The 13,651-nt window shown below is 40.7% G+C and overlaps 1 protein-coding gene across 12 annotated transcripts in view; it reads left to right on the forward strand.

The window, feature by feature from the left end:
• The window catches only part of LOC112671623 (eukaryotic translation initiation factor 1-like), a 141,262-nt gene extending 129,202 nt beyond the window's left edge, over positions 1–12,060 (forward strand). For 7 of the 12 annotated variants that reach the window (XR_003143739.3, XR_004811431.2, XR_007407841.1 and 4 more), the window contains 4 exons: positions 449–2,567; positions 3,310–3,445; positions 10,606–10,833; positions 11,738–12,060. The gene's annotated coding sequence lies outside the window, so the exon portion shown is untranslated. The remainder of the gene's footprint in view (positions 1–448; positions 2,568–3,309; positions 3,446–10,605; positions 10,834–11,737) is intronic. The other 5 variants (XR_003143742.3, XR_007407847.1, XR_007407840.1 and 2 more) reach the window with 4 other exon arrangements.
• Positions 12,061–13,651: the final 1,591 nt, after the last annotated feature.

Raw genomic sequence — 13,651 nt, forward strand, 5'->3', positions numbered from 1 at the left:
CTAAATTTGAGAACTAGGCAGTATGAATATTTTTACTAATTATAAAATCCATTATATTTTCCTTGGCTCAGTTTTATATTTTTACCTACTCAACTCAATGAAAAGCCACAACTTAAATCTTTTTAATTAAATAGCTTAAAATAATTAGGAAAAATTTAAATACTTTATTTTTAATTTCTTATATAATATCCAACTTCAGCCTCAAAATTTTAAAGTTAACCTCTTATTTTATAGGTAGTCAATTAAAGGAATATTAGAAAATGTAAATAATAAATAAATAAATAAATAAATAAGAGAAAAAATAAATTAGAATTCCATCAAGACAGGACCATTGTCAACACCTTGGGTATGTCCTTATAGAAGGGATCTTGTAGGCATATCTTTTTATGACCTGATTTTTCTTTTCATTTATTAATCTATTTTAAATGTCTTTCTGATTCATCCAAAGACACTATAACAGATGCTGCTGTGACGTACTACCCAGATTCCCCTTCAGGACTAGAAGACGTATTTACCCAGCTGTCTGCTACTGGCAAACAGCCCTCAGCCCTCAGCTCTACTTAGAACTATTGGATGAAGATATTCACCTTGCCCAAGGGCACACCTCTTTGCATAAACTACTGGCTTCTAACTACTGGAAGATTCAAGGAGATAAAGGCCAGGCAGGCTCTCTCTTACCTTAACTGTAGACAATTGTGTTTAGAAGTCCAAACACTATCCATTGCACAATACAGCAAGGTACTTGACTGTAGACAATTTTGAAGGGCTATTCCAGCTTCAGGATTTCCTGAGGGGATAGATTGAAGCCTTCAATTGGGACCACACAGAAGCCTCAATTCTCCCTCCATTCCTGCTCAACACATTACTTCTCTTCCAGAAACATCATCCCAAGAGTACTATCTTAGCAAAACCCTCCTCCCCCATCTAATCTCTGTCTCAGGGAATCTTTTCTTTCAGGGAACCCAACCTATAACACTTGTTATTAGGAGTGGTCTGAGAGAGCAGACTCTAAGAAGTTTGGAGTTGGATTACTCCCCTTGCTGGCAGTGATCAGTAGCTGTAGGTGGAGCATAGATAACCCATGGCCCAAGGAAGCACAGCATTCGTAAAGCTTTCCCTGATGGTGAACTATTATGTAACACTGGTGAAAGAAAATGTGCAAGCTAGTGAGATGTATCAGGCATTAATAAATATGGGAGAAATAACAGAAGGCCAGTGAAATTGGGTGGCTATTACTAAGTTCAACTGATACTTTGGGAAAAGATAATAAAAGATTGAGAATGATTATTTGACTATCATTAATGAGTGATAGCCAGAGGGCTTCCTTGGTAGCTTATAAAGCACTCTAGTCTTCAATAGCCAGAGGCTGCAGAAGGCTAAAGACCAAGACCAGGACTTAATTGTAAAATTCACAGAGCACTAAAGAATGTTTAATTTTCAACTGAGGCAAGTAATCTAGGGAAGAATGGTTCTCTGACACATGGAATGAAAATGGTTGGGTTGATGATCTCCAAATATCTTGGACCTCAGATTCCTCTGAACTCTGAAATAGCAGAAGGGGGCTATTCTTCACTCTTCAAGATGAGCACTGCCTCCTTATTTAAAGGTGCTGATGAGGCATTTCTCTTGTAAGAAATCTGTTTCTTCCTTAGAATCTGTCCCCACTTCCTGGTCCCCAGGACGATAAGGGTTAGGTTACAACATAACCTGACTAGGGACATTCTGAGTCTGATAAAAGAGGAAAGGGACTGTACCCCCAAGGAACTGTAAAATCTATCTAGTAGGTACATCAGAAACTGGGAGAGTATGCAGGAAACTAGTTTCTGAGCATGCTGGATGGGGTGGGGATGGGATAGTTGGATAAGTTTACTGATTTGAGAGTATTTTCTCCAGGTGCAGGATTTAACACTCTGGTAAGAACACACTGAGTGATGTTGCAAACATGCTGTGAGGTGGGCTCCTAGAAATATAGAAAAAGAAATGGTCCACAGTGAGACAGAAATGGCACAACCACCATGGCAGATAGTGGAAGGAGAGATTAAAAGGATCAGAGAAGTGGGCAAGTTACAGCATACCGACTATATAAGATGACTATATTCCATGGGAGAGTCCAGAGAATTTACCATTTACCAAAGCAATAGGAATGTGTTGGTGAGAGGGCACCATTAACACTAAAAAAATTCAATAGTGGCTCTTCCATCTAGATGAGGCTCATGGTAGAAGGTGCTTACCAAACTGAGACGAGGCTAAGTGACAGTGCTTAACCATCAGAGGCCAGGTATTGAGTAGCAAGGTCAGAGTGCATTCAGGGGGGGGTCTGCCCCACGAAAATGATATACTTGACTAATAAAACATAGTGTTCCTAGGGACAAAATAGATGGGCAGCCAAGAGGGGTGCTACCTAAGCTGTTCAAAATAAATCAAGGGCAGATGATAAGGCAGCTGAGGGCAGTCACCTTAATAATTAGTCACAATTTCTTGCCTACTTTTCTAGCCTGAGAAATCTGACTGAAGGAGGTATCATTCCCAGGACGAAGGATTCCACAGTATTATGACAAGTATACATGGTAATGGTTACCAGCTTCTCCCACAAAGAGACCTATGACCATTTGCTTTGGCGACCAAATACTAGGGAAAGGGGTCCACATACTAATCATGCGGTCAAAGTTAACCCAGAGACCTGAAGCATACAGAAGCCAAATAATAAATATAATCCTGACCCAACTCTGGCTGGTCATGGGTTCACTAGGTCCATGGACCCATCCTGTGGTCATTTCCCTGTCCCCAAACATACCATGGGAGAAGATATATTTTGCATTTGGCACAGTCCCCATATTGATTCCCTCACTTTTGGAATAAGACCAATCATAGTGGGAAGGCCAAGTGGGAGCTCTGAGCCTTGTAAGCCACTCTCTACTCCCAACCAAAACAAATCGAAAACAAAATCACATCCCCGCCACCTTTATAGTCTAAAGGATGCTGAGGTGGTAAGCCCCACAATATCTATTTAATTCATTGGTCTGACCCTTGAAAAAACCAGATGGAGGCTAGAGGATAACATGGGCCTATTGTAAACTCAACTGTAGAGAAGCCACAATTACAGGTGGTGTACCGGATGTGGTATCTTTGTTGCAGCAGATTAACATGGCCTCAAGTACATGATGTGTGACCATTGATCTGGCATGTATGTTCTTTTCCATCTCCATAAGGAAAGAGGCTAAAAACATTCACATCCATCTGGAATGGACAACAGATTACATTTACAATCTTAACCTAAGACTATATTGACTCCCCTGTGCTCTATCACAGTATAGTCTCAGGAGTCTTGAATGGCTGGACTTTCTGCCAAATGTCACACTGTTCCACTAGAGTGAAGACATCATGCTAATCAGATCAATGAGCAAGAAATTGTTGGACTTTTGGTGAGACACATGCTCTCCAGAAGGTGAGAAATAAACCTTACAAAGATTTAGAGGTATCTTCATTGGTGAAGTGTTGGAGAATCCAGTGGTCTGGGCATGGAGGGAAATCCCCTAACCCTCTCCAAAATAAAGAACAAATGACTGCATCTTGCACCCATCACATAACACTTCATAGGCCTTTTTGGGTTCTGAAGGTAGCATCTTACACACCTGCAAACCCAGCTCTGAGGCATATATCAGATGATACAAAAGGCTTCTGGCTCTGAGTAGAAATCAAGACAAGTTCAGTAGCAGGTCCAGGCTATGGTGCAAGCGACCCTGTGACTTAGGCCTTACAATCCAGGAGGCCATATGGTTTTAGAGATGTCATGGTGGGAAAGGACACCATGTGGAGTTTTATGACAGACCCTAGAGGAAGAATCACAACATAAGCTCCAGGATTTCTAGAGCAGGAGTATGCCATTTGCAATGAAAAATTATACATCTTTTGAAAAAACAAAACAAAACAAAAAAACAGCTGTCAGTATTGTGCCTGGTAGAGATGGAGTGATTGGCTATAGGACACCCAGTGATCAGACCACTAGAACAGTTCATCTTGAGCTGGGTCCTTTTAGACCACCAAGTGACAAGGTCACATGGGCCCAGCACAAACCATCATGCAATGCAAGTGGGCACATCTAGGATCAAGCATGAGTAAGGTTGGATAACACAAGCAAGCTGCACACGGCTAGCCTAGGCCCTGTGTCATCCACCACTGCTCTTCTCCCTTCCTCCACCATTGTCCTTTTCCAGCAGCTCACATTTATGGTCCTCTGAGCGTACTTTATGACCAACAGAGGAGGAAAAAGCCCTTTTTGGATCATGGATTTATCACCTGGCATATGCAAACTGAAACGGGAGGGGGCAGCTGTACTACCAGTCATTCAAAGATGGCAGAAAATTCTCCCAGTGGCAAACATGGTGGTACACCTGGTTACCCACTTTGTGTGGAGAGTGGCCTGAGGTTAGAATATACACAGACTCGTATGCAGCAGCAAATAGCTTAGGCAGCTGGTCAAGATCTCAGAAGAAGAAAGATTGGAAAATGGGAGACTACTAAAGACATGTGCATTAACATGGGAATGAGCATGCAGCATGAAGACCTTTGGAACCCACATATAATTGACCACCAGAAAACACCCATCATGGAAGAGGAACTAACAACTAAGTAGGAAGAATAATTCAACCAACTGATACCAGCCAGTGTCTGTCATCACCTGATGCTGGTACAATGAATGCATGAACAGAACAGTCATGGAGGCTAAGAATGGAAAGGAGGAGTGAGCAAGCAAGAATTAGACTCTAAGGAGAGGGGACTAGAGGAGAAAAGGTTCTCCAGCCAAGAGAGCAGACTTAGAGAGATGTTAGAACTGAAATGTCTATTGAACTGAACTGACATTTATGAAGTGTTTTGCTGCAGACCTGGGCTAGGGTTAGGGATTCCTACACAATCTCACCAACCAAAGACATTGTAGCCCCGGTTGCCAAATGTCCAAGTGTCTGTAAGAGAGACCAACTCTGAATCCTGGCTCGAGGGCCAGCCACATGTAGCAACTTGGCCCCTTGACTCCTCTATCCTAGAAAGGGCATCTGGACTGGAAGAGACACATGTTTGGAATATGGTCTTGCCTTCAGGACCTCAGTCACTATTGTATTCTGGAAGCTCACAATGTGATCCACCTCTATAGGATCCCAAATAACATCACAGTAGACCCGCTTTTACAGTTGTATTATGTACCGCACTAGCCAGGAGGTGCTACCTTGGTAGAATTATGGAACTAGTTCAAGCCACAGTTGAAGCATTTACTTGGAGGTGCTTTAGAGGATGGAAACCATCCTTGAGAATACCGTATTCCCCATAAATCAACAAACGTGAATGATGAGTGTCTCAATAGGCCAAATGCATGAATCTAGAAATGACTGGGTGGAAATAGGAGTGGTTCTGCTTACCATCACTCGCAGTTACTCACTGGGGATTTTGTGCTTCCTGTCCTCACAGCTCTGAGTTGTTCAGGTGTAGAGATCCCAATTCCCAAGAGAGGAACACTTCTGGCCAGAGGATAGATCGCCCTGTTGTGTAGCCAATTCTATGCTCAATGAGACTTGAACACCTTTATAAACTTCTACACTTGAGTTGATTTCTATCTTCCTTTTTTACTCTGCTCAAGCACTTGTCACCGTCTGAATTATATTACTAATTTATTTGTTTACTTGCATGTAGTCTTTTCTCTCTCCTTCACTAGAATGTAACTTCCAGGAGGGCAGAGACTTGTTCTCCAATGAGTCATCAGTGCTTAGGATAGCACTGGCTATACTGAAGGCCCTCAATAAATATTTGCCAAATGAATGACTCTACAATAGAATTTTTTGTGGGTCGGTAGTATTCAGTTGCACATATGCATGATAGTTTATTTAATCAGTCACTTGTTGCTGGGCATTTCATTTTCCTCACCTTCTTTCTCCAATGAAATAATGGCAAAATCTTCATGTATATCATCTATTCTTTCTTTAGGATGTTAGACTCCAAGTAGTACAGTTTGCTGGCATGTAGGTAGCACTTCTAGTTTTCCAGGCTTTTGATATATGATGCTTCATGGTTTGTTTTAAAAGTATTAGTATACATGCAATTCAGATTTAGCTCTCCTCTTGTCAAATAGGCTTTCTTGACTCCACTTAAAACCATATTGTGATCTGACACCCCTCAACATTTTATACAAGAAATATAGCCATATTCAGAATGGTTTATTTTTCATTGCCTTTGCTGAAGATTGTGTGGGAGTCCTTAGCCCAAATCTGAACTCAATCCCATAGAGATGCTTCATAAACCCAATGAGCTACTTCAGGTCTCCCATTTCATTTCTCTCTCAGGCACTCTTTAGCTGGAGGACCTTTATTGCTTCAACCCTCTCTCCACAGAGCCACATCCTTGCCTACTCATTTCTTCTTCCTCCTCCATGCATTTATTCCCCCCAATTTAAATTCCTCCCCACTTCATCATGTAGAGAACTGTCTACTTTCTTATGAAACCGGAGCCCTGTTTAGAGACTCGGGAGTCTACCTTCTATCTAAACAAGTTTATGTCTCTTCCTACAGAGAAATTCTCAGACTTTTTTTTTTTTTTTTTTTTTTTTAATTTTTTTTTTTATTTATTCATGATAGGCACACAGTGAGAGAGAGAGGCAGAGACACAGGCAGAGGGAGAAGCAGGCTCCATGCACCGGGAGCCCGACGTGGGATTCGATCCCGGATCTCCAGGATCGCGCCCTGGGCCAAAGGCAGGCGCCAAACCGCTGCGCCACCCAGGGATCCCAAATTCTCAGACTTTAATGCATAAAAGAAAACATTCTGCCTGGGGTTTTGTTTTGTTTTTTCCTTAAGTTACTCCTTCAGAGCACCGAAGGCCTAATTCCAACATTCTCTCACTATTTGTATTGTGCAGTCCCACTTGGAGTTGTGTGTTACATGTATTTGATGAATGTGCTTGGTACACTTGGGCTTCCTCCAGAAGTCTTTTCTTCTTGCAATTCCCCCATTGGTTTCATTGTCTCCTTTCTTTTTGTCTCAGGTTCTGAGCTTCAGAGATGAAAGATCTGGATTGAAGTCCCATTTCCACTTTTGCTAACTGTGAATTTAAGCATGGTACTTCATCTTTCCCGGTCATTGTTTCCTCATCTGTAAAATAGTGTCTGCTGTCATAAGGGGTAAATGAAACAAGCACAGTGGCCAAGGAAATGCTCAACGAATGTTATTGTTATTATTCTACTCTTCCACGTGGCATTTCTGCTCTTTATATAGCTTCTTGGGCATTCATTGTCTTCTTTTTCTTTATGCTTCCCATTCCTTAATTTCCCTAATTTCTTTATCCTCCACCTTCCCTCTGTGGGAAACTCTGATAAGATCAAGTCTTCTGAAAACCTACCCTCCCTATCTTCACTTCTCAAGACTTTTTTTACTCCTCCTTCTTATTGCACTCTCTTGTGTAGCTTTTGGAAATATTCTTCTTTGCCTTCCCCCTATTACAGCCTAAACAGTATCTTCTTTATTTTTCTCTGTTTAAATCCTTACCCACCACCTCTTTCTTGTCTTCCAGTCTTGCCTCCATGCCTTTCGGCACTTTCATTATTTCTCCTTTTTACTTGTCCTTCAGATCTGGCTTAGTGATGCTATTCTGTTATGCATACACATTCCTTTTATCTCTGTACACATTACATCTAATTCCCTTTTTATAGGAGCAATGACATTTATTCACTCATTCATTCAGTGAGTGAATGTTATTGAGAGTATCTTTAAGGTGCTATATTGGGTCTTTGGAAGATAGAAATTAAAGACACAGCTTCTTCCCTTAAAGAGCTCAAAGTCTAGTGTGTAAAGAGATGACAAAACAAACCCAATTTGGGTGACAAGTCTATGAAAGGGGCAGTTCAGGGTGGATTAAAAAGGGGCAATTAGTGAAAACTGAGGTAGAAGGAAGAGGTATAAAGAAAAGCATCCCAGAGATGCTGACATCAAAGTTGAGTTTTGAAGCATGAATAGGAATAAGTCAGGAAAAGTGAGGGTATGAATATATTAGAATGCAGATTCTAGGTGAAGGGGCCAAGATTTGCCTTTGCATGGAGTCTAATCCTTTACAACTGCATCCCGTCACTGCTCAGGGCATTCAGATAATTTTTTAAATGGCATTCCCCATCAAGAATGGAAGGTTAATGGATGAAAGGAACTTCTGGTTTGATGATCCTATTTTTTAAAAAAGATTTTATTTATTTATTCATTAGAGACACACACAGAGAGAGAAAGAGGCAGAGACACAGGCAGAGGGGAGAAGCAGGCTCCATGCAGGGGGCCTGATGTGGGACTCGATCCTGGGACTCCAGGATCATGCCCTGGGCTGAAGGGAGGCACTAAACTGCTAAGCCACCCAGGGATCCCCAGATGATCCTATTTTTGGTAGAGCCTTATATCATATCTATCTTTGCCCTCTGCTACACCAAGTCTAAATTAGTTTTTTAATTTTTTAACCTACTGTTTCATTCATGAAGATAGTAAAAATGTTGTTTGTCAGTATGGAGTTTCCACAAAAAGTTAAAAATGGAACTACCCTATGACCCAGCAACTGAACTACTAGATATTTATCCAAAGGATACAAAAATAGTGATCCAAAGGAGCATATGCACCCCAATGTTTATAGCAGAAATGTCCACAAAGCCAAAATATGAAAAAATCCCAGACATCCATCAACAGATGAATGGATAAAGATGATGTGGCATATATTTAGAGAGCAAATGGAATATTACTTAGCCATCAAAAGAATGAAATCTTGCCATTTGCAATAACATGGATGGAACTAAAGGGTATTATGCTAAGCAAAATAAGTCAATCAGGGAAAGACAAATACCATACGATTTCACTCATGTAGAATTTAAGAAACAAAACAAATGAACATAGGGAAAGGGGAGGAAAAAATAAGATAAAAACAGAGAGGGAGACAAACCATAAGTGACTCTTAATGATAGAAAACAAGCTGAGGGTTGCTGGAGGGGAAGTGGTGGAGGGATGGGATACCTGGATGACGGGCATTAAGGAGGGCATTGGATGTAATGAGCACTGGGTTTTGCATGCAACTGATGAATTATGAAATTCTACCCCTGAAACTAATAATATGCTGTATGTTAACTAACTTGAATTCAAATAAAAGTTTTTTTAAAAAGAAAAAATGCTGTTTAGGTTGGTCTGCTAACTAGAATACCACACAGTTCGAGCATCTTTTCTCCTGATATCTTTCCTAAACTTCACACAAAAGTCTTCACTCCTAGTAGTTTTCATTAATGCAGATAACTGTGCTCCATAGGTTTGTTCAAATGCATTGGTAATCAGGCTCCCATCTTAGGGTCCCTTGGCTTCATAGTGAAACTGCCTCCAAAGGGGTCTTATCTGCACAGGATCCAAATGTTGTTATCATTGTTGTTGTGCCCTCTTTCCTCTACCCCTTCCTCTTGTGCCCTCTCTTATCACAGCCCAACTCACAACAGAAGCTTGGAGCTCAGTAAATAAATAAGGTGAGCCAGAACTCATAGGGCTGAGACTTGGAAAAGAGACATGGCCACTGGGGTGAGATAGGCCCTTGATACAGACCCAGCTGAAGGCAAGCAGAGGAATTCTAGTGATAAGGGCAGAGCATGGTATTTAAGGTATTCGGTGTTTAGAGGACACAGTGATAGATGATGGTAAGCCATCCAGGTAGGTGAGAAATCTGGCTGGCCATTTTTATTGTCTTTGCATTGAAATTATAATTAACTGAGGAATAGCTGAAGTATATTTTTTAAAATATTTTATTCATTTATTTATTCATGAGAGACACACACAGAGAGAGAGAGAGGTAGAGACACAGGCAGAGGGAGAAACAAGCTCCATGCAGGGAGCCCAACGTGAGACTCAATCTGGGGTCCCCAGGATCACACCCTGGTCAGAAGGAGGCGCTATACCGCCGAGCCACCCAGGCTGCCCAAGAGCTGAAATATCTTTAATATTAAGTCAGCAACCACGAATGTGGTATATGTTTCTATTTATTCAATCTTCTATATTTTAATAAAATTTTAATATTTTTTCCATAAAAATGTCTTGTGCATTCATTGTAAGACTGATTCCCAGATACATTATAGTCTGACTGTTATTGTGAATGATACTTAGTTACTAGTTGGTTATTGCTGGGATAGAAAACACTTGACTTTTGTAAGTTGATCTTGAATTAAGGTAAACTTGCTGAACTCTCAGTAGTTTTAATAATTCCGTAAGTGCTGTCGGATTTTCTATGCAGGTGGGCATAGTGTCAGCAATAAATGATGATTTAGTATCTCTTAATACAATATTTATATATCAGTTATCAATTGGAACAAACAACTTATTCCTAAATTTAGCACCTTAAAATAAATAGACATTTATTAGCACACAGTCTTTGAGGTCGGGACTCCAGGAATCTTAGTGTCAGAAATTCCTCAGCATGACTTCACCTTATTCAGTTTATTACAAGCAACTCACTAAATCCAGCCCAAACTCAAGAGCAGAGAAATTAGGGCCCACTTTTTTATTTTGATTTGATTTATGGACATATTTTATTTTTTTTAAGATTATATGTTTTATATATTCACAGAGAGAGAGGCAGATAACAAGCAGAGGGAGAAGCAGGCTCTCTGTGGGGAGACTGCAGAGACTCGATCCCAGGACCCCAGGATCACAACCTGAGCCAAAGGCTGACTACTCAACCACTGAGCCATCCAGGCGTCCCGATGGACATGTTTTAAACCACTACATCTTAGAATCTGCTTTTCTTCTTGTCTTCTACTTGGAAATTTTTATTGGCGAGGACATCTGATAAAAGGTTAAGTAGGGCAGGGATCATGAGAAATTTGTTTTGTTTTAAACCTGAAAGGAACTGAGGATTTTTAGGGCTTCTCCATCAATAATCACATTTCCCTCCATCTTCTGGTAAAAGTCTACATCAGATTAGAGCAGTTCCCTTCTAGTCCTGGCTACTGAAACTATTATTTAATCATAAGTAGATATTAAATTCTATGAAATACTTTTGGGTTTAAAGATTTTTCTCTTCTTTATTTTTCTTTTTTCTCTTTTAAGATAGATTTTCTGACATTACACCATTTTTGCATTCCTGAAATAAACCTCATGTGGGTTTGTTTTTCAACACATATTAGATTCACATAGAAGCAATTTATATAGGATTTTCCCACCTACCTTTATAGGTTAAATAGGCCTGTACTTTTTGTGTGTGTACGTTGTTCATACTAGTTTTAGAATCAATGTTCTTTTTATAAGCCCCTTAAAATGAGTTGGGCAGCTTTCTTCCTTTCTATTCTCTTCAGCTTAGAAGTTTTGTAGCATGCATCTGTTTGGAGGCTGGCCTTTTCCTTTCCATACACCCATCTACTTATACCTGGTTTTGTTAACCTGTTCCTCTAGCCCCTGAACTACTGCTTCATCTCCAATTCATAGTTTGGGCCTTCATTGCTGGCTTCATGTTGCTTATACAGCAGGGAGCCAACATTTACCCTGCTTGGCTCAGATGTGCAATTAGTGGTCGCTACTTTGTTTTTCATAACCAACTCTGACTTCCTCACGAATACTTCATGGACAATGATAGAGGTGGAAAAGGCCATTATAAGGGCATGGGGTGGTACTAAAATTTGCTAAATATAAGAAAGTATCAGAGTAGCTTATAGATTAATACAATCTCATTTTGAACACATATCCTTCTTTCTCCCTCTTAGGTTCCAAGATGACTTCCTGCATTCAAAGGAAACTTAACTCTATGCGTGGCGATGCCCATCTGCTTACCAGCATGCCCATCTACCTGACAGTAGACATGGCTGAGGAGGCATCAAAGAACCAGAGAAGAGCCCACACTCCTGCACTTAAACCAGTTAGTTCCTCTAGTCACTACAAAGACACAACACATCCAGATGCATTCTTGAGGAAATTGGCATGGGATTGGGGAACTTTTGAAAGAAGACAAATGGCCCTGGTTAGGAAGTGTGTATGCTAAATTTGACTGAATATTCATCCAAAAGAAAATAAACAATGCTGAATGAAACTTTTAAATTGAGAGACACTGAACTTACTTTAATTAAGAGGAATATTTGTTTCCTCTCCTACCTGGTCATCTGTAACTTGAGAGCAAGATCAGTTACAGAAACAAAAAATGATAAATTTTTACACATTAAAGTATACTGGCTACAAAATCTGACCCTACTCTATTTAGACTAACAGATTTTGGCTTCCTTATCTTAGAGTTTCATCCAATGGCGGACCTCACGTCACCTGGTCTTCCCCATTCCTAGCCCCTTTCTGGTTCTGCCCCAGAGAAATGGGTTTTAGGTAGAAGGCTACAGTCTAGTTTTGGCTGTATTGCTGGCTAGCACTGTGGCTTTCTATCTGTGAATTTCCTAATCCATAAAATGGAAAGGCCCTTAAAGTCTTTCTAGCTTTATGATTTTTTCCTCCACAATCTTGCCCCCATCCCAGCACTTCTTCTCACCAGGGTGTATTTAAACTGGGCAGAAAAGCAGACTTTCCTAATCAGTTATTCCATTTTAGTGCTCCCTTCATTGATTTCTCCACTGATGGGACTCTGGAACAGGTCATGCTGAGTCTGCAAAGTGACAATAGTGGTCAGTGTCTGTTTGGAGTCTGTAGCTGCTCCATGTGGCACACTGCTCCTCTCACCTGACTCTCTTCCCTGCCTCTTTGTGAAAAATCCTATTGGCATTTCATCCTCTTCAAGTCCTACATCATACAGCCTGTGTGACTCTAAATGCAGGCTTTAAAAATCAAAAGCACCAAAGCAGAGAGCCTGTTTGGATCAGGAAGGCAATGGTGCACTTTTCTGATAACACTGTTTCCCCAACAAAACATAAATCTGAACAAATGAATCTACAGAATCACTGGTGCTGGGTGAATTCTTCTTTTCTTTTTTGGTGCCCGGTAGGGTTATTTCCCATCTTCCAAAGCCAGAGCCCTAATGAGCTCCAGGGGGACAAAAGTCTGTCAATCACAAGACACTTTTCAAGTATAGTCATCTCTGCCCCATCAGAGAACCACAAGGCATGAAATAATTAGAAAGCCCAAAGTAACTGCTCTGTTTTACAAGAGCAAAATCCGTATGTGGATCATTTACATAAACTTGTCACTTCCCATTACAGTTCTAATGTAGGCTGGGTAATCATCACAGGCGTGCTGGGGGAGGGGAGGTCAAGGTAGGCTACGCCTCCACATCTGAGCGCAAGGTACGCATGTGCTGTGCCTTCCGCCGCCCCCACCTTTGTGGACTACTGAATCAATGTAAAGTATCTTTTCTTTTCCATTAAATAAGAACTATTCGTGCTGCTATGGCAGCAGACCCTGTGCTTAAGAGAAGAAAAAAAGCTTTTGCATCAAGCTATTGTTAGGGGAGAATTCACTTTGAGGAGCATTTCAAAGCTGATCCGATTGGGGAAAGAATCATGTTAAATATTTGCTATGAAATATTTATAAGAAGAGCACAAGAGCAATTGACAAAGTTGCCTGGGAAAATAAGCATTTCTCCTCATTTGGAAATTTTAGATTGGGGGTTTAAATGCTCTAGGGGGAATTTATGTAAGTGCAAATACATGTGTGATGTGTGTTCACAAACGTGCGCGGGCACA

Source organism: Canis lupus, chromosome 32 (assembly GCF_003254725.2).
Source record: "Canis lupus dingo isolate Sandy chromosome 32, ASM325472v2, whole genome shotgun sequence".
NCBI lineage: Eukaryota > Metazoa > Chordata > Mammalia > Carnivora > Canidae > Canis > Canis lupus.